Here is a 26,190-nt window from a genome sequence, read left to right as displayed (position 1 = left end):
TAAGAGCAGTGTAAGGAAATGGAGACTCTGGCTAAAAAGCTGGATACAGAAATCTCCTACAAAGCAGTACAAATTAGTTGATGTCACCAGAGTAAGAAAACCATAGTGACAGAATAAAATGTTACCCAGGTTCCAGAATACTTTATTATCACCACCCTAGGTCACTAAGCTTCACAAGCCATATCCATCAAATTTGATAGCAGTATATATACTCCCAGCTGAAGCTAGAAGGTGCAGTGCTTTAATGTACTAACGATGTACATTAAGACACCTGGGTTCAAAGTCAGTTTATGAGTTTGTTGGTCTCAGCCTGCACTCTAGTGGACAATTGCACATAAACCCAGTGTGAGAAGAATCCCAAAAATTAAATTTGTTGGCCAAAACATATGGTGCAATTCATATTCTCTGTACATTATTAAAACCAAAATATCTTTGCTTTTTGTGCTATTCTGAAACACTGCAAGATGAGACACTTCCATAGCATCTCTTTAATATTGTGTTCAGTATTCTTGTTACCAGGATTGAAAGAATACAACAGAAGATGAAACACTCCAAATGGAAGGTAGCAAAGGCAATAAGATGCTTCCATAGGGAGAAAATGGAGATATGAGGACATACTGCCATAGCAGACGTATATAATGTTTATGACTAGGTAAAATATTTATCTTTATTTACCTTTTTTATAATAAAATACACTGAGAAACAAACAAACAAAAAATGACACATATAATAATGATAAAAATATTTTCTTGATACATAATTAGTCTGTAAACTCAGGTGTGAAAGATATCTTAAAGGCACAACCTAAAAACAGAACTTAAAAAAAATTATGCTCTTACATGAATAATAAGAATAGCAAGATAAGATAGTACTAAAGGAACTCAATACTAGTATGGGGACTTAAACTCTCACAATTCAAGATATAAAACAAATGGCCTTAAGCATGGGTAGAAACTATACCCACAGATGTTTTATTTCATTAGTGTATTCCATACAATGTTTACATTTATTTCAGTGGGCAGGCAGCAGAATGCTGGAGTCCCAGATTTGTGTAGTCTGTGGTATTTTCTATTTGAAGAAATTAGCTGCCAAGTGTTGTCTGGAACTCTCATCCCATTTCAGGTTATTGCCCTTTATACTGTTTAGCTTCTTACCAGTCAAGTGAACAGTTTTGATACCTAAGCATGTACAATTACAGTAGTATGTTGACTACAGAAGCAAAGTAAAAAATTTATTGAGTTTTCCTATCTTTCCAAAACTTTATTTAAATATAATAAAAAAGTTTGTTATCACTAGCTTAAAATTGACTATTCCATATAATATATATTATAGTAACATAAATATATATTACGTTAACACAGTTTTTTACAGTTTTGTGATCTGTCCCAGTCCAAGCTGACCTTTCCCTTATTCTTCATCATGTCATCTACCTCACTAATTTTCTGGAATGTTTGAACACTTCTACAGTTCACAAACCTACATTTCAAGATCAAGATAAATTTAAAATTCTTTTTTTTATCCAAATAAAGTTCACCTGATGGTGTGGTTTCTGTTTAGCATGTTTAGAATGTTATATTTCTAGGTTTTTCATCATTAAAAAGCAGCCTTTGTCAGTCTTTTAATGACAGAGCAGCGTCTTTGAATGTATGCTGGTTCCAAATTTAGAAAATCATCAATTTTTGTAAAAAAAGAATATTGCCCTCAATATTGTGAAGAAATGCAATTCCAGATAAAATTAAAAATGCAATTAACCTAACATGCATTTCCCCTGTCCCCTCAGTTACTATTATACTATTTGTTTATAAAAGCTCTTCTTTCCATGGTGCTTTCATAATTAGAACTTCTGATTATTTTATTCCCAATCTTCTGATAGTTCATGGTTTTCAAAAAGGTTGAGACAATAAATGTTAGTGTGAAAATATAAGTTATCATTTACAAAGCCCCCACATTTTTTCTAGATTTTGTAGATAAAAAGTGAATTTTACTACTTTTAAAAAATTAAATAAGTGAATCTGAAAGCCTCTAAAATCACAAAGCAAAGACAAATTTTAATCTCTTGGGGAAAGGAGCTGAACTCATAAATTCTGCTTATGCAAAGACAACAATATGCTTCCATGAGTAAAAATCTTACTCCAAAACTATGTTTTAATGGAATAGCTTGACAAGAATAATTTCCTTGAAGATAAAAAAAATAATTAGAAATGTTAAATAGGACCCAAATTTGTCAAGCATAACACAGAGGAATGAAACAGCTAATGCTCATATAACTTCAAAAGAATTTGAATTATGCACTTAAATTCAGACTTGTGGCATGAACTAAGATAATTACCAGGAAAATAGCAGCTTTTGCAGTCAATAACAGGCATTGGATTGAGTTTGTCAATTTTTCTGAGCTGACAAATGAAAGGTGATAGCTGCTGAAATGAGCTGTGGATTATATGAGAACTAGTATGGTCTGTAAGAGCTAATGCTTTTATTCTCAAAGCCTGAAGCTGAAAAAATATTAATAAAACCATTTATATCTAGCTAGTTTTAGTGCATCAGGTACCCAGGAAAGAAAGGTTTCTTGGTAGAGGTAATCTTTGTTTACACTTGGCATCAAACACAGCTCTCTAAAAATGTTTTTCTGCTCTATTCTCCTGGTAATTCAACAGCAGTAGGACTAAGAAAACCTTGTCAGAAGTACCAGCTGCTTGCACAGAATTTCTGTTGTACTCATGACCACCCGCTGGTAAATAGTAATGCACAGAACAAAAATAAGTAAGGCAGCTATAGCTCAAAATGGATAGTGCAGGAAGTGGGATATAGCAAGTGTACTGATAGAGAAATCCCACCCATATAATAGCAGTGCCTCACTGCTAGAGAATAAATAAATGAAACCCAGTATTTATGCTATGCAAGATCTTAATCTTTATTGTGATCTTACAAAAGAGCTTAAAATCTTTTCCTTTCTGCAGAGCAGAGATCTGTGCATACTAAAGGAGGAACATACTGTAACCATGACTATATATTCCAGAGATATAAACCACTGAATGACAGCTCAGGATCAGCCAAAGCTGATCAAAGCCTCAGGAATTTTATCTCTCCAAATTCTGTGGGAGCCCACTGTGACAAGCTTATCTCTTTGATCCTAAATTTAGAATATGTCAAAATAGGTTAATCCTACATGTTTATTTTCACATTTGACAATATTTCTTTAAATTAAAATGGTAGGCAGGACCTAAGCTTTCAATTTTCAACTTTCTCACTGGTTTCTCACTTTCACTAGGAAAGTGCCATGGCACAGAGCAAAGTTCTAACTTTTGGATTTCACCTTTTGGCTGAAGTATTTTCATCTTTTCCTAAGGTCTTCAAAAGGTTTCTGCATTGGTTTGAAGAGAAATATGAGTGTTAAAAAAACTTTTTAACAAAAGTCTTAAGAAGTGCCATGGGAAGGAAGCGAGAAGAACCCCTGCCTGTTACCATCTTTACACCTCATTATTTTGAAAACGTTGTTGATTTTTTTAATGCTGTAATTTAACTGTCTTAGCCATGGTACAGATATGGTACAGATTTCCCAGAGCAGGCGGTGAGTTCCCTGTACCCAAAGGCATGGTACATCCAGACAGGCAGGTCTTCACCCTGAGCAATGCATCTTCTAATGGGCCTGGCTGGCAGCTGAATTACCCAAGGCTGATGAGAGGGGAACCCTATACTTTCCTTCTGCTCAGTCTCATAATCATTCACTGTAATCTCATGGTCATTTCTGCACAGAAGCCTCAACCCTGAGCCATTCCCTCTGGTTCCACTGGCCCTGTGTGTGCCAGGCTCAAGAGACATCTGGGTCACTGAACACCTACCAGGAAGAGTTGTCCCTGCTGCTTTAGCAGGGAAACTCAAGGCACATCTATAACCTGACTGTGCATAGCATCACTTTCATTACAATTGTCATTCCAGATGTGATGCCAGTAAAGTGCCACAAAAATACAAATGAGGACAACTGTTCACTAAAACCGATAGTGCTACAAGGGAGGGAAGCACAGGGCAGCTGCATGAATTAAATGTCCATAGAACTAGAGGAAAAAAGCAAGGGCAAATAAGCACACAGAAAGTCCTAGAACAGCACATATTCCCCTATATCTCTCCCCATTTTTATTTCTTTGTTCTTTACAGACCCAGCTCTGAGGAAAGGACCCCTGCCAGGAAACTCTTTCAAAAACCTCTAGACTAGATCATGGTCAAGGAACAACTAGGGGCTTACTTCCAGGCACTTCTTCCCTACAGCTCTGTTGTAATTCAAAAAAGAGTAATAAAGTAAGAAAGAGGAAGTTTGTCAAAATGAAGAGAAGGGCAGCTCAGAGTCTCAACTCTGTACAGGCACCAAGGAAACTATTTAAAGATATCATAGTTGAAGTAATACTTTCTCTTAAGAAAGACTTCAGAAAGAGCAAAGAAAGCTGGTAACTAACCAGCAGGGTAAGTAAGACTGTTAGAAGCAAAAATCTATCTTTGAAAATGCTGAAGTCATGTTCAAATGACACAAGAAGAAGGAGTTAGAAACTCTGAAAGGTTAAATGTGAAAGCATAATAAGGCAGACCAAAAAAGCATCTGAAGAATACCTAACAAAGGAATCAAAACTAATAATCCTTTTCACTACAAAACACATTAGGAGCAGGAGATTTGCCAGAATCTATAAGGCTAGTTTGTTTTCAGGGCATAAAAGAGTACTCAGAGAAGTCAAGGTCATTGCAGAGAAGCTAAGTGAACCCTTTGCATTGGTGGTCACTGTGGAAGGAACTGGGAAGATTCCAAAATCAGAAGCCTTCTTGGCAGGGAACTCATGTGAAGAGCAGTCTCAAATTGAAGAGATTATGGAATAAATAGATAAAGTGAAAATCACCAGGAATAGATAGTATACACTCCAAATTTCTAAAGGAGCTCAAGGACAAAAGAGCTGAATTACTCACTGCAGGGTTTAAAAATTGCTTTGCTTCTGGAAGACAGGAGATGTAAAATCAATTTTTAAAAAAGATTCCAGAGAAAATCTGGAAATAGTAGGAATCTATGTCTGATGTGTACAGGATAAATTACTAGAAACTTTGATAAGAAACAGAATCAGGAGACATCTGGATAGATCTGATTTATTTGGGAAGAGTTAGCCTTCTGTTGAGGAAGACACTGCTTTATAATTCTGATAGTTTTTCAAAGGAGCCAAAATTTATGTGGATTATTTAGGCATGATGATATTGATAGAGCCTACTTTCATTCCAAAAGACACGAGTTCAGGTTAGAATTAGGGTTTCTAAACCCAAATGTCCACAAGGGTGTTAAGGCTGAAGGCAGAAAAAAGACCACCAGGACAGAACTTGGGGCTGCTGGTTTATAGGGAGCACATTATGTGAGGGCATCCTAAGAAAGTTCAGCCTGGTCTGACATAGGCCTTGGGGCAAGACTAAGGAAAAATTGTTCCAAAGAGCATGACTGTTGTTCTCAAATACAAATTCTGTCTCCTCTTTGAAGAGAGTGAAAGAGAATAAGCCTGGGGGGATATTTGCTGGTCCAAGATTATGTAGAGGGAGATACCAGCTCTGTCACTTCACTAGTTGGCCCCCAGTTACAACTCCATCTGGTAACGGTTCAAGGGGCTTTGGGCTTGGATAGTCCAAGAGATCAATTGTCAGGATGGACAGTGCCCAGGGGAAACAGTGCCCAGGGGCCAGAAACCCTCCAGAAGCAATGTTAGGATGTGACAGGCAGTGTGGTAAAATTAAGTTACATGAATGGATGGAGAACCAGTCCTCTAAGGCTCTACCAGCTAGTGCAGCTGGCTGCAGTGGTCACATCTGTGGGACCATACTTAGTATATAGAACACAACTATCTTTGCATGGGGTGTCACAAATTCAGGCTTTGTTTTTTGGATTTCAGAAAGCCAACAATGCAGATGCTTACATTTTCCTCTTTATTTTTGTCATTATTTAAAATCTGTATCCACGAATAAATCACAAAGAACAGAAATACAAAGTATGCAAGGAAAAAATTTGTTGCTAACAAAGTTCTCACCATCTTTAACATGCTTTCAAAATTTTCAGATAAGTTAAATCCAGCATATGGCAAAAGTCTCAAATTAGACTTCTTTACACCATGAATCACTGTGGAATTCATTGGGGTTTCAGTGGCAAGACTTTTTAAAGGATTCCAGTTTTAAATACATAACAGCCTAATAGGTTGGAACTGTAATTCTTCTTCCATCAAATTTAATGGGTACTTTTTACATTTCACATGTTTGTGACATTTTTGCAGACTCATATTTCTTTTGTTGTTTTCACATGAAGTTCCATCTCAACATGGGGAACAACTTCATTACATTGAGGGTAGCAGAACACTGCTCAGGTAGGTTGAGGAGTCTCCTTCTCTGGACAGGTTCAACCCACCTGGATATGTTCCTGTACAATCTGCTCTAGGTGATCCTGCCTTGATGGTGGGCTCAGACCAGATGATATCCAGAGGTCCCTTCCAACCCCAACAATTCTGTGATTCTGTGAAGATAAGGCAACAAACAGCAAGTGTAAAGTACACTTCACATATAACCATACTCATTAGAATCAAGACAGCTTATTCTTTTGACAACAGCTCCTAAATAAACATTTGACTAAAGCTGAAGCAAAGAAATAAGTGCTGCTACTTGAAGAGCTCACAGAGGCACTAAGTCTCCTCTGAACATAAAAAACAGTAAGTGGCTAACTCAGTTGACAATTATGGATGGTCTGTGGATCCTTACATTTTTGCATCTGGGAATAATGCTTGCTCTCTTGTAGCTCTCTTTGTTGAACTGTACTAGATAATTATCTTGCTCTGTTATTCCAACTTCAGTTACCTAAATTACAGCAAAGAAGAGTGAAACCTGCACCTTTCCAGATGCTCTAGCCTGTTTCTCATCTTCTGAAACTCAGAGTCAATTCTGGTCACATAAAACTCTTTCTGTCCTCTTCACACTGCTTTTTCATTGATTTGTAATCTGAAGATCTAAGATCCCAGTATTTGCCAGCCTCAAGCCAAGCTAACTGAAATCTAGAGGATGAAGAATGTGAGGTTATGGCTTGAAAGAGATGCTTCACTGCCAGCCTCTATCAAAATAGCATCTACCTGTATGCTAGACAAAATTCTGGAGGGAGAGAGGTAGGAGAAAGAAATAAAAATAGAATCAATTTTTGCAGAAAGAAAAGACAATCACACCTGGTCACTACCTTCTACTTCATCTGCGAGAAGCAGCTACACCATAAAACAGATCCTTCCTCAATGACTCAAACCAAAATTATACATACATGTTGCCCCAGTATTTTTAGGGCAGGGGTTAAATGATGCCACACCTCATTATTGAAAGAATTCAAATACTAACATAGTAAATGAGGCATAAGAAAATTAATACAATAGAATAGGTCTTTTTTTCACAGTGAGCTCTAACCTTCACTTCATAGAGCAATGTCTTGCTACTGATGTCAGATACCTACGGAGAAAATTGGATTGAAAGCAGTGATTGTGGGGGATCCCTCCTGGCAGGTTTTTTTGCTGGAGATCGAGGTACTGAAAAGAAAATAAACATTCTCCTTGTCCCATCTGAATCCTTCTCACAGCAAGGGCATAAAGGTCTGCCATGCTGACTCATTCTGTGTTGGCCTTTTTAGATGGCCTGACAGCGCTCATTGCTTTCTTTTATGATTCTCCTGAATTGGCCTGTGGCTGTTCTTGCTTAATTCTTAACACATCTTAGATAATTTCATCATCTTACTGGGTGATGGTAATATAAAGGTGCTGTCAAATGCTCTGATGAATCTTAGATCTGTACTTAATATCTAATATTTTCATAAGGAATTTTTCCTCAAAGACTTTCAGATATCCACCTTCAGTAGATTTCCAGATTTTGTATCCACACATTAAGATGCAAATTATCACTACTATCCCTCCTTAAAGCAATTTCTTAATGCTTCTTTTCGTAATATTGTCAGCTTCTAACTTTTAAATGCTCATTTTGTAATACTAATAACCTTTTCTGGTAGAATATGCAAAGAAGAGTAATCTGCAGTTAGCACAACTGGCATCAGTGGTATTATTCCTACTCTTGGTGAGCACAATGATGAATACAAATAGGCCCAATGCATTTGAGAACAGTTTCTTGGGATCCTGTTCTGGACAATTTCCCATTTAATTGTTTCTTTTACAAAGCTTTCAAGACATCCAGAAATTTCTATAAGTCTTTCTAATAAGTTGGAAGAAATATAATAATATATTTAATATGCATGTACTGAATGAAGCTACGAAAATGAAATGAGGGTAGAAGCAGAAATGGAAGCAATCTCACTATTGTACTAAAAAAAAACGGGACTTACTGTTAGTTCCTTGCTTTATGTTACTATATTGAAAAGAATTAATATATTAAATGTACTTACTGGTAGCTGATTTAAAAATCAGTAAGTAAATGGTCATCAGCTACGGTCTATATGGTGGTCTTATATTACTTATTAGCTCCTGCTCCACATCATCCAAATGTAAGCCTTAATCAATAAATCATCAATACCTCACTTCTTTATTCTATGGGCTCTAAATTATGTAGCTTTGTTTATATATATATATATAATGCCCAGCCTTTCCAAACCCATCAGAAGTAAACTTATTTCTAATCAGTAAAGACATATGTATCACTTGGGAGCTGTGACTAGTTCTATATACAGAAAAAGGAATTTAAATAGCATAAGATAAAATGGCAGAGTTGTTTATGCATTCAAACTTTGCAGCCTTAGAACTTTGAAGATGAATGGAACTAGGTTTCATGTTTAGGCAATGGTTTGATTTTATTGGGACTTCTGCTCATGTGTGATGAGAATAGAGAATGCTCAAGATATCAAAATTTAGAAGAGAAGAGAAACGGTGTAAGTTAAGTCTCTCTGAGGTGTAAGTTGATTCTTTCTGAATTCCTGCAGTAATTTTAAAAGGACAGAATTATGGAATATATTACTACCACAGAGTATATTTTCCTTCTTGAATTTGTAAGATTTGAAGTGATTGAAAGTAATGGTAAAACTTAATAAAAGCAGTCTTTGTTTTTCAATAAACTGCTTCCTTCAGGAAAGTGATATGGTTAATGACACAACAGTAAATGCTGAAGATACAGCTTGACATACTTTCTGTAGTGGAAGTCATGTTGGGCTTGTAGTAGGCTTTAGGCTGAATGTTTAAGTACAGCCATACTTCACCCGCAGGCTTGAATGGAAGTTCAGTTCACTTAGGAATTTAGCTTTATTTCAAATTGCAGGGAAAAAACCCAACCTTTAAAACTTCTTACTATAACCCCTAAACTTAGTTTAAAGGTGTCTTTTGAGAAGAAAAACGAACACATTAATCTGAATGACAATTACTACTGCTCTCAAAATTAAACCACTTAAAGAATCTGGGTGTTCTTATGGAAAAGTTTAAAACTATTATACTTCAAATTAAATTTGAAGGTATTGCATATTGAGTTGCCTTTTTCTTTTCTCCCATCGATTTTAATTACTAGTACATTTGCATGAAAATAGGATCTTTATTTCTTGAAAGCTCATCAGCTCCTGCTGCTTATTCTTCATTGTAGATATTACATGCAAAGGGTTAGATCTTCAGGTGAGGTAGAAGCAAGAGCAGATGTGCTTAGAAGAAAGGAAGTTTTTTATGCAAATACTATCTTTAATAAAACAGAAGAGGATAAAAAGTGAAAATACATGCTCTGAAGGCAAAATCCCAATATCTCTTCCAGGATATACAGATGTCCCTCCAAACAAAAGTAATTTTAAACTTTAAAACAGAATATAAAACATGAAAATACAATATGAAACCCTAAAGAATCACTACACCACTGTTTACTTGAATTTCCCTTCTTGATACTCATACTTTTTGTACAAAAAGGAAACATGAGATCCAGGCAGTCAGGTACATTTAAACCCTCAAAATAAGATTTTTTCTATAAAAAGTTTCTAATTTTTGATGGTCCTTTCTGAAACAAATGGCTGATTTCTACCTTCATATTGTAAAAACCAACAGTCAAATACTTATGTGAAGAAACTGTCAGCAGTCAATACTGAATGAACACAAACTATGAAGTAATCATTGGCTTCTCCATGTGCAGATCCACTTTAACACAGTGCTGCAACTCTTTGAGGGAGTTTGCCCCACCACATGTATGTGCCTTCAAAGAGAACTGAAGGTATTTAACACCATATTTAATAGAAGACCCCTGCTTCTACATCTTGACAATGTAGCTTGATTCCAGCTACCAACAAACTGAGTATGTCAAAAGAGTAATGAGAGACTGAGCTGTATTCGCAGTACAGGAAAAACCATCAAAGGCTCACACACTGCTCTGCTTTAAAAGTGCTATTGTGCTCTACTAAATTTTATTGAATATTAACTGGTCTTCAGATAGCTCTGGCTATTGAGATAATAAATGTGGCACTTATGTTTGACAATCATTGCAACTGCCTGCAGCCTATCTGGGAAGCACCCTGAAGTTCATCACACTCCAAGCACCAGACTGGTGAGGACAGTAAATGAGCTGTTATTCATCAGGTATTCCAAAACTGTGCACAAAAATTTGGCCTTGTAAATGTTTTGGAATGACTAAAGGGCGCAAATGATTGTCATGGTCAGATTCCCAGTCTGTGTAGGGTAAATTATGGGCAGTACTGCCTCTCTGATAAGAGAGGGCACCACTTGGGAAGGGGAAACAGAAGGGGAAGAGGAAGGGGAATGGAGAAAGAAGGGGGAAAGAAAACAAGGTCGAGTTCTGCTAATAAAAATACAACTCTGTCAAAGCTCTGGAAGTAGTACTTAGCCTCATTTCTTCTGGTACAGAAAATGGCACAGAGGCAGAGGTAAGGCCCAGAGAGTATTTTACCTGCAGCCAGGAAATATTGACAGTGCACTCAGATACTTGGATTCAAATCTGAAAAACAAATGAATTGCTACTAATAAAAACAAAGCACAGAGTCCCTTTTACATTGTTTTATCCTGTTTAAAAGACAAACATTTGCATGCTGCAAGCCTCAAATGGATAAATGCTACCATGAGAACCCATAAGCCATCTGCTAGCTTCCTAATGAAGCCAGTAACTATTATTGTTTACAGTTGAACACCGGGGGTCAAGTGTATTTGCTGTAATGAAAGAATCAATGCATCACTGCAGATGCTAAAAGAGAACTTTTTTTTTTCCAGACGGCTAATTATAAATACAATAAAGTAGCAAATTAAAAAAAAATCTGTTCATTTCCATAGAGAAATAGTGCTTGGCACACCAATTACAAAACACAGCACTGCTCTGTTTTCTAGTAGTCTCCACTTGACAGGCTCAGTGTACAGAAACAGAATCACAAAAAGTTACTCTTCAATACTTAACAAATAGCCGATTACCAAGGGGTTCTTAGCCCCTAATTCTCTAATCTTTACAAACCTCCTACATTATCTAATTGTATTGTTTATCTGAATGTAATGATGAAGTGTGCACTAGCAGATATCTCTCTGTTGCTGTTTCACTCTGTTTGTCTTGCTCAAAGAAGATACATGATGTATGAAAACTTGGTTGAGCTATTAAAGAAGTCCTGAAGTTTCTTGGATTTTTTAAATGTTTGTTGAAGAGAAATTGATTAATAATTACACTCTTTACCTCTTCAGCTCATAGTGCAAATCTGTGGGAAACACAAGGCAGGATACTTTCCCCTGCTCCTCCACCTCCCCTTTCTTCTTCACCTTCCCCTTCTCCTCCAAGCTAGTTAAAACAGCTCTTGAAAATTTTTTATATCCTCAGGATGTTGAAACCAGCATGTTCCTGTTGATATGTCTCCTACTCCTGAATATGTTTTAAGTCCTGTTTAAACAACTATTTGAGGTCTCCTCCAAGACTGGATAGTTATGAGTGGCAGGGTATGGGAGATAGTAAGAGCAAGTACCTTGGACAGTGCAAACCTCCAACGTTTCAGAACTTCACTTCTGAACAAGTGGAAAATACTGAATAATTAGGAAAATATTTGAAAAAATTATGCCCTCCCCCTGACCATTCCCGAGAGACACAAATCACTGCAACATGCTGGGGACTGGCCCAGGCCAACCAAGCCCCATTCAAAACTACTCAGCACCCACAAGGGAAAAAGAAAGTGTCTGGATCTGATGAGAAAACAACAGTATTGCAGCTACTCCAACACCTGCAACATGCACTACAGCTACTCCAAGCCCCCTGACAGGCAGGTGGCTACTCCAACCCCACTGATTAGCACAACTACTCCAACCTCCATGACATGCACTGCAGCTAAACTAGAGAACTAACCCTTGCCAGTATTAGTCTGCCCAACACACAAGAAGAAATGTTGGAAGCAAAAGTCAACTCATCTAGAAAAGGAAGAAAATCTTCCTTTACTAAAGGCAGAAGTGACAAGGCAGACTACTCCAGAGCAGGACTCATAAAGGAGAGGATAACCTATCCCTGAGTGAGATGTGAGAAATGTGAAAAGATTTTGACCATCATCCAGATGAACACATTGTCATCTCATGATTTTGCTGCTGGGATAACCCTCAAATTAGAGGGTAGGAAAGCCAAATAGCTGTGATCCTTTTCTAGGGAAGAGGACAATGCAGTCAATGGAAAAGGGATACAAGTACTCAGCTTCTGGAGCTGACACCAGTCAGGCCCTAGGGAGAAGTATCCCTTCAAGAAAGCTGCTGTATATAACCCAGACAAATGGAGAAAGGCATGTGTGGGAGTTTATACAGAGCTCAACACCACCATATGCCAACTCATTGTCAGTAATGACCCAGAGACAGAGAGGGACAAACAGTGGGTGAATTGGCTGCCCAGCTCTGGCAATATGAAGAAAGTATCTCTGCCTCATTATAGACCTATTCCTCAGCTGTGGAGAAACTGCCAAAAAAAATTGTCCTGTGAATTCCAGCAATTCATATACTCTACTCCCCATCACTATGGACCAGTATCTCAGCTATGAGGACTCTGCTCAGGAGGACAGAGTGACTACACACCATGGGTCACGCTGTGGTTTTCTCTGCATGAATTCAGAAAGGACAGGAGGAAAACCAACTTCAACCCTAGAGGGACAGGTATGTAAGTTGCAAGGGTGCTCAGTATATAAACTAGGGGGAAAGCTGGCCAGGGGTCACTGCTTGGAAACTGGCTGGACATCTGTCAGTGGGTAATGAGCAATTGCATTGTGCACCACTTCTTTTGCATATTCCAATTCTCCTTCTATTATTATTATTATTAATATTATCATCATCAACATCATTATCATCCTCATCATATCCATCACCACAATCATTATTCTTTTCTTTTCTGTTCTATTAAATTGTCTTTATCTCAACACATGAATTTTACCATTTTTTGCCCCAGTTCTCTTCCCCATTCCAGTGGCAGGGGGACAGTGAGCAAACACCAAACAGGTGTTCAGCTGCCTGCCAGATTAAACCACAATAATTTAATTTCAGTTCCTACTCTGACAATGTTTCCATCTTTGTGAACTTAAGTGAATAACTTAATTTATATGTCTTAAGTTTCTATTTCATATATGTCTGAGAATACTTTCTTCCCCGTACCATAGGCAAATGTTTATGAATATACTTGTTTCCCCAAATTACAGGAGAGTTAGTTGCAAGAATTAATTAGTTAATGTTTGCAAAGTGCTCTGAAAGCAGAAAGCACTCTATAAATGCTAATTATTAAATCAAAGGTTTATCTAACTTTATTACCAAACCACCAATAAAATAAGTTTCATAGCTGTTGCAGGTTGGAAAAAGCACTTTTACTGTCTAAAAGATATAAAGGTTTTAATTAGTGAATATTTTGAAAGCACTTTACTGAGAAAAAAAATTGCTAACTGTTAATACAGGTTTTCTCTAATGTAAATAGCTACAAAATATGAACTCCTGGATACTACTGTAACTTCTGCATATATTATCTAAAGTTTTGTCCCATGACAACAATATTTTTATTTGGGGCACAATTTTTGTAATATTTATGAAAAAATCGTGCTAATGTTTGTCAAATAAATGTTTGGATGCAGCAAGAAATTAAAGGTATCATTCTTAGCAGAGAATAGCAAAACCTAATGCATTGTCAAATTATACATATATACACTTACCATTATTTTTGCTATTTAACTTAAAAGTGTATTTGGCTAAGTTTCCAAGCTTCTGCTGATTTACAAGGCTCAGCTCCTCCAAATGCTGTACTGTACCTGCATGTGTGACTTGTTATCTACACACGATCTTAAAATTTAAGCATGCAAACAGATTTGAAACTTTTCTGCATATGCAGTAAGAAAGACTGAATTCTGAAAGTGCCTCAAGCCTTCTGAAACACTGTAGATCTCTAGCTCTGCACACTTTGATCCTGCTAGGAGAAACCTTTTGCTCACCTGTTGTGAGGATTGTTTCCCCTCTGGATTTAACAGTATAAACTTGGGTATAATAATATGTTGATTTATTGAGTGTAATAATTAAAGCATTAACATAATTGGTTCTGACTCATCCTCTTCCTACCTGCATTTTTGACATACACTTTCTTGTAGAGCCTTCAAAACATCCTTATGATTATTATTATTATTATTATTATTATTATTTCAAAATTATCAGATAGTGATCAGTATTTGTCAAGTACCTGGACTAGTGCCTTGAAAAGAAATTTGAAGGTAGATCACAATATTCTTATTCCCTGTTGTAATGTCTGCCTGTGACTGTAGAAAATCAGAAACCTTGAGCCATAAGAAAAGTTCCATTAGTCTGCTGAAAGAGAAGGGTGACAAAATCCTCTCTACTTAAAGCTCTGCTGATTGCAGGAGGATAAGGATGCAGTCAGCCAGGCCCATTCAGTGAAGCAATCCAGCCTGGCTGCTGGGGCCTGTTTCTACAGTCTGGGAGACAAAACACCTCCTGGTGTTCCCAGTGCTCTCAGCAGAAATGAGAGGTCCAGGTGTTGCCCCTATGGAAATCAAGGGTCTGCAGCTTTCCAATGCCACAGACTGGTGGCTCCAAAACACCCCAACACCCCTGGGGAAGGTGAGAGTATATGTTCATTAATTTGAGCCATAAATCACAACTTCATATGGCAGAAAAATGTGCAGAAAATTATATGCTACAGTAAAGGGTTATGTCCATTTTTGTGCTCTTACTATAGCTCTTCCAGGGAGAGGGGGAGTCAGAGCAGGAATGCCAAACCTTTATCTTGCATCGATTTGTCAAGCTGTCCCTGAAGGAAAGGTGACTGAGATTTTCTGGAAAGGAGGCAGGGTTCAGGGCTGAGGACAGGAAGGGGCATCTAGGAATAGATGGGAAATGAAAAGTGTCCAGGAGATTTGTCAAAATGTTAAAGGAGCCCTCAGCAAAAGAAAATACTAGATTTCTCTATGCCCAGCATTTTTTGATTGTGTTTTTTTTGGATCGCAAACTTACTTTATAAACCAAAAATTATTATATCTTTACAAACCAATTCTAGACTACCTAATAAAAAGCCCAAATTATTTTGTGGTTAGTCAAAAATTACACATTGTGAAATGAATTGTCAATGACATAAAGCAAGACCAGTAGGGCTGAAATAAGGTCTTAATGATATTTTGTTTTTATCATTATAATTATTAGCCCTTATTTTTAAAAACTCATAGAAAATCGTAGGGCCTTCCTGGAGAAAGTTTATGGATTTTAAGATTAATGGACGGTATTAAGATAATACTAAAAAGTGTGAAAACAGAGTAAGAATCCCTTTTAAAAATTATTTTTAATACTACATTAATTAAATCAAAATGGGCTCAAGTAAAAGAAAGGTACAAATCTTTGCATGGAAAACCTTAAAATGTATGTCAGCTTCCTCAGAATAATTTTGACGGCATCAGAGCTCAAAAACACAGGTCTGCTTTGAGTCCTGTATTTTGACTTTGTGTAGTTTAGTTTTTCACATTCTGGTCTCACAAGATGTATTGTTCCATTCATGGATAGCAATAACAGAATTAGACATGATGTAGAGAAAAAAAGACAGACATGGTCAAGAAAGACTTTTATCTTGTAGCTGAGCAAAAGGCATATGAAATAATAAATGATGTTAATAAAATACTTCCTGTTCCAACAATAAATTACAAAAAAGCAGGAGACGGCACTGGAATGGGCTAAGCTTTGGAATACGATGACAAATGTAAACAGTAGGGATTCAATAGGAAAAAAAAAGTGTTATCTAGGGAAGAAGTATGCAGGTTATCAGTAGAGAAGGGTGTCCTTGGTCCTGGGAATCTGCTTCAGAAGAGGAGCTTCAGTCACAGCAATTCTTGGACACGAGTTCGCCCCAATGAGGTGGTGGAACAGGAGTTAATCCAGTCTATGGCAAAATGAAATGGAAACTGTAGCAGAGGTGGATAGATGCTTCCTGTCTATATCTGGTATTAGTGTGACTAATGATGGGGAGTTAGTCCTACTTCTGACATTTCAAAGAGAAAAAAGCTCCTTCAACTGGAGTGAAGTCAGAAGAGAGAAATGAAAATTATTAAGTGACTGGGAAGTGGGCTTTACAGGGAAAACTTACCAAGGAAGAGATTAAGAAGTTGTTTGATCATACTATGTACACTTGCAAAATAGAAATATTAATTTCCACTTTTTCATGATGAGATTTAAACACATTTGATAAAATACAAGAGTGAAGAATTCTGTGATGGAAATGGTATAGCTATGTTTAATCCTAGTATATATAAATTAAATCTATGGAGGTTTTAGATGCAAAAATCCCCTGATTGACTTGCTTCAATTAAAAATTCAACAGTTACTAACATTCAGCTCTTTGGGTTTCCTGGAATCGTTTGAAGGCAACATTCCTATTTGGTTTGGTATTCCATTACTCTTGCTTAGTTTAGCAAATTAGTTTTCTTCCTACTGGCTTCATGTTTGCTTTCAAGAAAGTCTACTCCTGTGACTTGTCCCAGAACAATTTGCTTATACAGGTACACATTAAAAATATGAATAAACCTAACTACATATTGAGATAATCTCAGACTTCAGAAATCATGTGTAACAATCCAAGTAGATTATATCCCAGCATTGGTCAGGAAAAGCAAGACTTTCCAGAGGTGAAGAAGCTCCATCATACCCTGGAATTGACATGGCTTGCCCTGTAGCCAGGCTGGATGCCATTTGGAATATGGGATCAGGTTAAGAATTGAAATCACTGGACTAGCAGGACTTTGCTTGGTGCTGCAGAAGTATCAACTGTCAGGTGCAGCAGCAGAGAAAACAAAGTTGTGATGTGCTCATTACCCTTTGTCTTTCATCCCTCATAGCTTGGATTCAGTTTTGTTTTATTTTCTTTTGTAATTTCTTAGTTTTCTGCAGGCCCTTAAGCTCAGCATTTGACACGGTTTCAAAAAATACGACATGACAAAACATCATAATTATTCTGTCACGATGCTTTTGTATATTTAAACATATGAATCCTCTGTAAACCAGTAAAAAGTTATGAAAAAGAATTTTAGCTGTGCAGTCTGTTTGGTTTTTTTTTTATTTTACTTTGATTTGGAAATGTCATGGTTCACTGCAAGCTCACCAGAGTGAGTTTAATGGATTAGAATATATTATTAAAATGAGACTGCTAGAGAAGTATATTGCATAGATGTGGAATACTGTGAATGTGCTACTGTAAACCCTGCTGCATTAAAAGGCAGTGTACCACTATCTTTTCTTTCTTGCCTTACAGGATTATGGGCAGGAGCAGCACTGCAAGTTCACTACAGTAGAAAAGTTTTATCTATTTTCAGTTTTTATTCATTTATGTTGATACATCAAAAAAGAGCTCTTAAAGATAAAAACATAAAAGCATTACTCTTTCATGTGATATTATGGACACAAAATGTGCAATACGTGCTTTGGAGATTTTTATGCTATTTTTTGATTTTTTTTTTCTGAAACATGGTTTAAGGATTTACTTGATTCAAGAAAATCTCTATTCATAAACAACTCATTATCTTCTCCTTCCTTACCTCAGGGTATTTCCTTGCCTCCTCTTCCCAAAACAAACAAGAAAAAAAGCTTGTGTTAGATTGCCCATAATCTATGAAAACCATCTAATTTTTTTTTTAATCTGGTTTTAATTGGACAGATCTTTGTTCTCTCTTAACAGCATTTTGGTACCTATGATTAGTGATGTTACATGTAGCTTGAGAACAGCTCACTCCCTGAAAATATGTAGAAGGCACATCAATTGGAAGGGTGTCAACAGCCCTCAATTTCCACTTGCTGCTTCTTAGAGCCATAGAATAAGTCCCTGAGTTGGAAGGGACTCACAAGGATCACTGACTCAGCTGCTGGCCCTGCACAGGACAAGCCCAAGAATCACATTATGCATTCTTCTTGAACTCTAGTGAACCACAGAGTCTTCTTCCAGCCTTCACTGCTAGAGTGGCTACTGGTGCTGTTTTGAGGCCACTGCAGGATGTGCAGTGTATTCTCCTTCACCCAGAGCCCTGCCCGAGCAGACCCAGGCTAAGCACTCCTGTTTTGGCTTTGACTCTAATATCTGGCTGAGTGGAATTGTTTCAATGACAGCCCCAGACACTGACTCGAACAGCAGATGTCACTGTTGGCAGCATGGTCCTCTGCCACTTGTGCACAGCCAGGTAAAGAGAGCCTTCAGCCACTTACAAGACTCTTCCAAGTGGTGGTGTGGGGATCCTCCGGAGAAGGGAGCAGCAAGGTTGGTAAAGGTATGACAGTACACACTGTGGGGACACGGTGACCATCAGTGATATATCAAAAATCACCATGAATCCTGGTTTAAGTGTAGGGGGTGAAACTAAATGGAAGCTGTACCTCGTTCTGTATTTTGAAGATATGCTCCACTTCATGTCCTTGGGGTGGAAAACCTAATTCTGCAATCTACAAGAAATGTCCAAACTTATTGTTTCTGTGTTCCCAGAGTGGGAAGCATGCTGCTGCACAAGAGCATTGCACTTCTTTCACATTTATCTTGGGAAAAAAGGTGTCCATGTTAAGTGATCAGAGAGTTTCTGAACCGGTATTTGAAAACACTGCTTTTCTTCTTTATATAAACCCCCCATACTTCAATTTGTTTCAATTACTGAACATGGCATGTTGAGCTGTACAGTCATGTATTAATGCTTCTGTAGAAGAACCAAGGCCTTTTATGAGAGATGATGTCTGCAACACCACTGACAGCTGCAGAGACCACAATCTTGAGACAGTTTATCACTTGTTCTGATTGTCTAGTCAGACTTAAGGCAAAGCACTACTGATTCCAAACATCTAGCCACTTGCTTGCCAGGGCACCTGTGGCCTACAGTTCAAGAAGCCAGTTTGCAGTCCAGCAGTTTTTTTGGTTTGGTATTTTTGATTTATAAGAAAAAGTTTTGTACCCTTTAAAGATATGGAAAAATGAGCAAATGGAACCTCATGAAGTTCAGGAAAAAAAAAATCCTGTACCTGAGGAGGAATAACTGCATGCACACACTGTAGGCCAAGGTGATCCTTGGTGATACAAGGTGATCAAGGAAGGTGATCCTTGTCCTCTGCTCAGCACTGGTCACATCTGGCATGCTGGGTCCAATTATGGGCTTCCCTGTGCAAGAGTCCAGCAAAGCCCCACACAAGGATGATTAAGGGGCTGGAGTACCTCGCACATGAGTAAAGACTGAGCAAGTGGGACTCTTGAGTCTGGTGAAGAGAAGGCTCACTTGTATCTCATGATTGTATAGAAATGCCTGAAGGAAGGATGCAAGGAAGATGGAGCCAGGCTCTTTTCAGTAGTGCTCAGTGACAGGATCAGAGGCAAGGGGCACAAACTGAGACAAGGAGTTTCCCTCTGAACATCATGAAGTACCTTTTTCCTGTGAGGGTGACCAAACAGTGGAGCAGGTGGACCTGAGGGGCTGGGGAATCTCCATCCTTGGAGAAACTAAAGAGAATGCCTGGACACCATCCCAGGGAATTGTCTCTAGGTGGCCCTGTGTAATCAGATTGAACAGGATGACCTCCACATGACACCCTTCCAACCTCCATCAGCCCGTAATCCTGTGATTCCTTTGGTATAAGCATGAACTATATATCCTTTTGCTTTCACCTTTACAGAACAGCTGATTATCAGTGACAACTCTGACATTTCATACTCCAAGGATTATGCATTATTTAATACTTAAATTTTGCACTTTGCCTAGATTCAAAATAATTTTTGATTCTTGCTCAGTGTAATATTTTCATGGTGTTGGAAGCTGTTTCTTTATTAGTGTGTTTCATTGAACACACAAGTACAGCTAACTACAATTTATGCTTTTATGTTTTTCCACAAAGAAATTCAAAGGAGAGAGCTGTGGAAATATTGTCATGTGTCTTATATGTGGACACAAGCATTTCATAACACATGCTTGACCATATAGAATTGATAACTTCTATACATATTTTACCTGGGAATAAGATATCAAAAAAAGGAATTTTTGTATGAATTATAATGTTTTCCTTGTGATAATAAAGCTTATCCCAAGCAGTTCTGAGACCACATATTGAAATAATAAAATTGACACAATTCAGTTCAATAGATTCAGTTCAGGAGCAGAAAGCTCTCAACATTCTAATACCTATCCTATTTCACACAGGTATTTTTTACTCCATCGTGTCATTCAACATGATTCTTTTTTTGATGTGCACTGAAAAGTGGACATAACAATATCATGCTGTATTCTTCATATTGTTTCAGTCCTCAAAAAAGTGCAAACATTGGGATTCTGGGTTTTGGATAACCAGACAAGAATGAAAATTGCCATGGAATGATTCACACAATTCAGCAACATCTATAGCAGTCTAGAAGTGCTAAATCATCCAATCATTGATGGATCAGTTCCATTTTTGCTATAGATTTGCACAGATTGATTTTATTTTTGCAGCACGGTTTTTAGCCTCACTTAGCAGTAAGATAAGATTGAGGTTCCTTTGTTGTAGGCTAGGTCAGACATCAAAATACTTCAGAATCATGCAAAGAAACTGTATTTTTGAGAGGAAATAAGAGATGAAATGTGGGTAAAGGGGAAAAGAAATACTTTTTTTTATATTAGAGTTTGGCAAGTCCATATTCCTTTGCATTTAAAATATAATTTTTCATTTGTTAGAAGAAAGGTTCCCTAAGCCTCTCCATCAGTCACAGAATCATTTTCTCTTTTGTAATACAGGTGTTACATACTCTATTATTCTAGTCTACTTCATTCACTGCACAGTGTTCCTGGAAGTACATGGCTAATACAGAGCAGAAATGTACTTCAGGATGCAGATTTCAGAAAAAATATGACTTTTCATGTTTCCCCCCTTAGATACAACACAGCAAAGGTACACTAAGTGCTTTCTTCTGGCTGAGGTGGGAACAGTTAACTCCTTGAAACAGTAGAGAGGGACTGTTAAAAGCATTAGCTCTGTAACCTGTGAACTTGAATACTAACTCATGAAACATCTTGAATGCTTCAAGAAATTAACTGCTGTTCACCACCTAAGGAACTGTTATTGAGAAATTCCTCCATTCTTCCCTTCATGCCAATGAGCAGTAACCCTCTATTACTGGCCAGCTTCTTTCTTACACGTGGCTAAAAGGAAGACCAGGCTCTTGGGAACCTTCTTGGCTAACCAGACACGCTTTGTGGTTTTCCAAAGCCATCAGGAAGCAGCAAATAGACAGTGTAATTCCATAGATATGATGAAACATAGGAAACCTAAATGTGTGTACAAGTATCAGAAATACACAAAAGATACAGTGAGACTGTTACTGTGGGAGATTTAATACCAAGACTGCATCAACAATTTTTTGGGAATATGCATCAGACACTAACTTGGACCTCTTCAGTCCTAGGGGTTTTGGAACAACCAAAATTCTCCATCCTCTTTTTCCTTTGTCCACAGAAATTTCAGCAGTATGAATCAGACTTAACAGAATTGAATGCCAAGTCAGTTTAATGAGTGGCTTGGGATGAGTTTAAGAATATTTTACCATGAAAACATTGCTCACTTTTCCATAGCTAACTTTGAGGCAAAGCTCATATCACATCATTTCCATTCTAAACTTTTAATTTTCTACTCTAAACTTTTAAATCAGACTAATACTGATTTAAAATCATTCTCTGTGCTTACCTTCAGATTTGTAGTATGTCTTGATTCAAAACATGTAATTGCTCAGTACTTTCTCCTACGCATGCCTGAAAGCAAAAAAAGAGAGGTCAAAATTCTGGGGAAAAATAAAACTAGTATATATTAATTTGAAGCAGAACCTGGTATAGTCTTTTTTCACTGATACTCTGGGAAATCTTTGTAGAACTGTCTAAGCAGCAAGCTGTTCAATCGGATGTAACTGGAGAGAGCAGGTTTTGGAATAACGAGAAAAGCTGGATAAGCATAAACAGTATCTGGCTCCATCAATTCTGCAGAGCTTCATCATAAATTCAACCAGAAACAGTATTGTTCGAAGATCTTTTGCTCTCAGATGTATACATGCATCAGAAGCTGACAACAGTAAAAGCAGCACTTCTCCTTCTTTCCTCCCTCATGAATGTACAGTTTTTCTTTGCAGGACTTCTTAAACACTTTTTAAAGTAAAAATCTCACTGCATATGGGAGAACTTTTTGGTACGTGCTTTTTTCTTCGAAAACACAGCTTGTCAGATAAAATTCACTGTTGTTAAATAAACAAATATTAATAATATGCAAAATACTGATTACTTTTTAAGGTTCTACAGTAGCTACATGTGACAGAAGTCAGACTCATTGTACATATTTGGTGGTTTAAGTGTTCAAAAAATCCCCAATATAACCAATATATATTTTCAAATATTGTTGTCAGGTGCTTCTAGAAATCAATTCTGTTACCATACTTCATAATTCATTCTGTACTCAAATTCTGTGTGCAAGTAGTGAAAGCTGAACAATGGAAATTTTCAGGGAGACTGCTTGAGAGCCATTTGTGGATAGTAGGAGTTAGAGCTGTAACAGCTGTACATTTCATCAGGGATGTCACTCCAGTGAATTGTCAAACTAAGAGAGTCTTCTATTAGGGAAGGACAAGGTACAAACACAGTTTTTTTCATCACAGTCAGCCCCAGGAAGAGACTTATTATGAAAGAAGAAGCAAGCAGAGATTATCAGGAGATTAACTACATTAGCAAAGACTGGAGTGGGTATGTTTCTTGTTACGTGACAGGATGTAAGTATAGGCCTTTGAAGAGCTCCTTTCTGGATACAGCCATTTCCATACTTGTGTTCTGAATTTTCACACAGACATTTTTTCTTCTAGCTGACACAAAACGGTTACGATTCTATTTCCCTTTAGCTCAATTCTTTAATTATGCACTACTTACCATGGGAATTTCTTCAGGCCAGTTAAATATGCACATACAAAGCAAAAGATAGGAATGATTAGCTTCTCTGCATTGATTACCTCTTGCTATTTATCACACTTTCTGATAGACACTTAAATCATGCCATAGCCACACTGTTCCATGCCTTTGGAACTCCTCCTTCATATGAACCCTTCTGTGTTTTGAATAAAGCATGCTTACATCTCCTGAACTATGCTGTCTTATGCAATTAAGCCAAACCATCTCTGGTATGCTGTCAGCTGACAATGTCAGCACAACATGCTAGGCAGGTTATCAGTTGAAATGCAGGAGGTATACTTGAAAAAATACCTTTGAAAAGCCATATGCTCTCCCTGGCAATATTAAAGGTCTATTTACACAAATAACACCCACTTTTTGTCTGTCATGCACACACTGTCACGCAGCTCTAAACTGGCATTCTAGACTGTGGACTCTAACTAAGGATGCAAACACAACTAAGTACTCAAGCAATGGAAAAAAGAGGGAGGAAGGGGAGAGCCTAACACCAGGCAACAGTTTATACTTCAGTGTAAGCACATCTCTATATAGACACACAAGCCATATATATAGAAATGAGACAATTATGCAATGACTTAAGTGTATTTATTTCAAAATTTAAGAATTACAATTTTCATTTATCCATGCAAATTAAAATATTGGTGTCTTCCGATGAGAAGTATTACATTGGTAAATATGGTTATAACTCAGATCCACATCCATGTGGATCTCATCTCACCAATAATCAAAGATGTGGGTCTGGCTGCCTTGCTGGTGACAGAGAGTAGGAATTGAGTATTCCCTCAAGTGCCATGACTGCCTTCAGAGGAAGTATTGACACAAATGATGTTCCAGTTTTATTTTGGTAGTACAGATTTTACAATTTCATTCTTTGTTTTGTGTGAATTATTTAGGGATTACGAGTACAGGAGTGTTGCTGTATAACAGGCCTGCTTTTTCAAATGAAAAAGGCTATATTGTTATAAAAGCTCCTGGTTAATGCCAAAGATAAGTAATTGGCAGCTGGTTTCAGAAAAAATGTATATCCTCTATAGATTTTTATCAACTTACATAGCAAAATGTCTTATTGATAATGCAAATTGAACTTTAAAATGGAAAAGGGAATTCAGTTTATCCTGTCCCACAACTGCCACATATAATTTCTCACTGTAGGGCAACACCTACAGATGAATTACAAAATTGAGCAGACTGTTTAAAAGGACACAAACTAAACGCTCAGTTAAACTGGAGATTTCATTTTTTATACTGATGAACAGGAAAACTGGCCCTCAGAAACCAATCAGCCATTGAAACAATATTCTCAATGAAAATAAATGCATCTGTCTCTTTAATAAGCAATGATCCTGCTGCATTCCCTAAGCAGCTCAACTCTTAGGGATAATCCAGAAGTTAGGACAGCTCAATTTTTCTCCACAACCGGGACCTTACTTCATGTATGTAGTTTCACTGCACATTACTTTAATACAACAGATGCCAAAATCTTCAAGAGAGTCTGGAGGAGGGAGGCATATGGGTCATTTGGTTGCAGAATAAAATAAGTGGAATGACTAAAATAATACAGATCTTATCTGTACCAGACTGGTAATTAGCTAAATTAAAATAATATCTTGCTGGTACATTATTTTATTTAGGAGCAGACCCAATGGTAGGACTTAGCTGTAAATTGGTTACTTCAATGCTTGTCAGATATGTGGCCTCTGAAGTGGAATCCAAACACTTGTTATGCACAGAACAAGTCCAGTACTTAACAAGTGTAAATTGCCCCAGAAGAATAATTTATAGAGCTATAATTTATAGAAAGCTATAATAGAGAGATAAACAGACATTAAAAACAAACAAACAAAACCTCAAAAAAACCCCCACCAAACCAAACAACAACAACAACAACAACAAAAAACCCCAAACAAAACCAGGTGTGGATTCGAGAGTTCCCCTCCCAGGAAAATCTTGTTACTTAAAGCCAGTAACTTTAAATGAAAAGAAATAAAACATTCTAGGAAACAGGGACTTGAGTTACCTGGGAGTCCTAGCTGCTAAACTAAAGAGTCACATTCCCCCATTGATGATCTCCTTCTGCTGCCAGATCTTGGGAATCAGATCCGCATGCAAATTAATAGAGCTCATTAAGTTACCTTCTATCAGCCGAGCCATGGTAACCAGCCTGGGGTACTCTTCTCCTATGGCACATGAGAGACAAACCCCCAGTAACTCACACCTGGTGTCTGTACCTGATGCCACTCCGACGTTTGCTCGTCAGGCCGCAGCAGCCCAGGGCCGTGGCCTACACTGGTGGTTCTGTTAAAATAGTCCCAAATCAATAAACACGCAAAAACAAGTTTAGGTACTTGAGGTTTTCCATTTGTATTTAAATTTTCAAGTCAAGTATTTTAAATATCCAGGTCCTTTTTAGAACCCTTGAACCTTACTGGACTTTAGGGAGAGCTCACAAGGATGTGTTGGAGGGTCCTGAGCGGCTGGGAGAGGGGACTGGGCACGGCCCGCCTTAGGGCCGCCTTTTCCCGGGGCCAGGCCGTGCCCGGACAGTGTCCCGCGCCCCCCGGGGCAGACAAAGGGCGGGACGGCCGGTGTCCGTGGGGCCGGGCGCTGCTGTCCCCCGGGGCTCGGCTGTCTCCTGCCCACACCGGCTGGTCCCCGGGCAGGGCTCGATGGAAGCCCCTCTGGCGGCCTTTCCCCCTCCTGCCCTCCGCGCCGCCCCGCCGGATCCGCGGCCTGGCCGGGGCGGGCAGCGCGGGCAGGGTTAACCGCCAGGAATG

General features: G+C 37.9%; 1 protein-coding gene across 6 annotated transcripts in view; it reads right to left on the bottom strand.

The window, feature by feature from the left end:
• DCTD (dCMP deaminase) overlaps nucleotides 1–26,190 on the bottom strand; it is a 51,745-nt gene that overhangs the window by 25,158 nt on the left and 397 nt on the right. Inside the window, exons 2-5 of one of the 6 annotated variants that reach the window (XM_083862258.1) lie at nucleotides 25,645–25,711; nucleotides 22,158–22,222; nucleotides 10,903–10,950; nucleotides 6,413–6,517 (exon numbers count right to left, since the gene is read on the bottom strand). The gene's annotated coding sequence lies outside the window, so the exon portion shown is untranslated. Of the gene's footprint in view, nucleotides 1–6,412; nucleotides 6,518–10,902; nucleotides 10,951–22,157; nucleotides 22,223–23,377; nucleotides 23,407–25,548; nucleotides 25,712–26,190 lie in introns of those variants that run through there. The other 5 variants (XM_083862261.1, XM_083862256.1, XM_083862257.1 and 2 more) reach the window with 5 other exon arrangements.

This window comes from Zosterops lateralis, assembly GCF_965231275.1.
Source record: "Zosterops lateralis genome assembly, chromosome: 5".
In the NCBI taxonomy this organism is placed as follows: Eukaryota; Metazoa; Chordata; class Aves; order Passeriformes; family Zosteropidae; genus Zosterops; species Zosterops lateralis.
The sequence above is the reverse complement of the archived record's forward strand: the minus strand, read 5'-3'. Positions and strand labels throughout refer to the sequence as shown.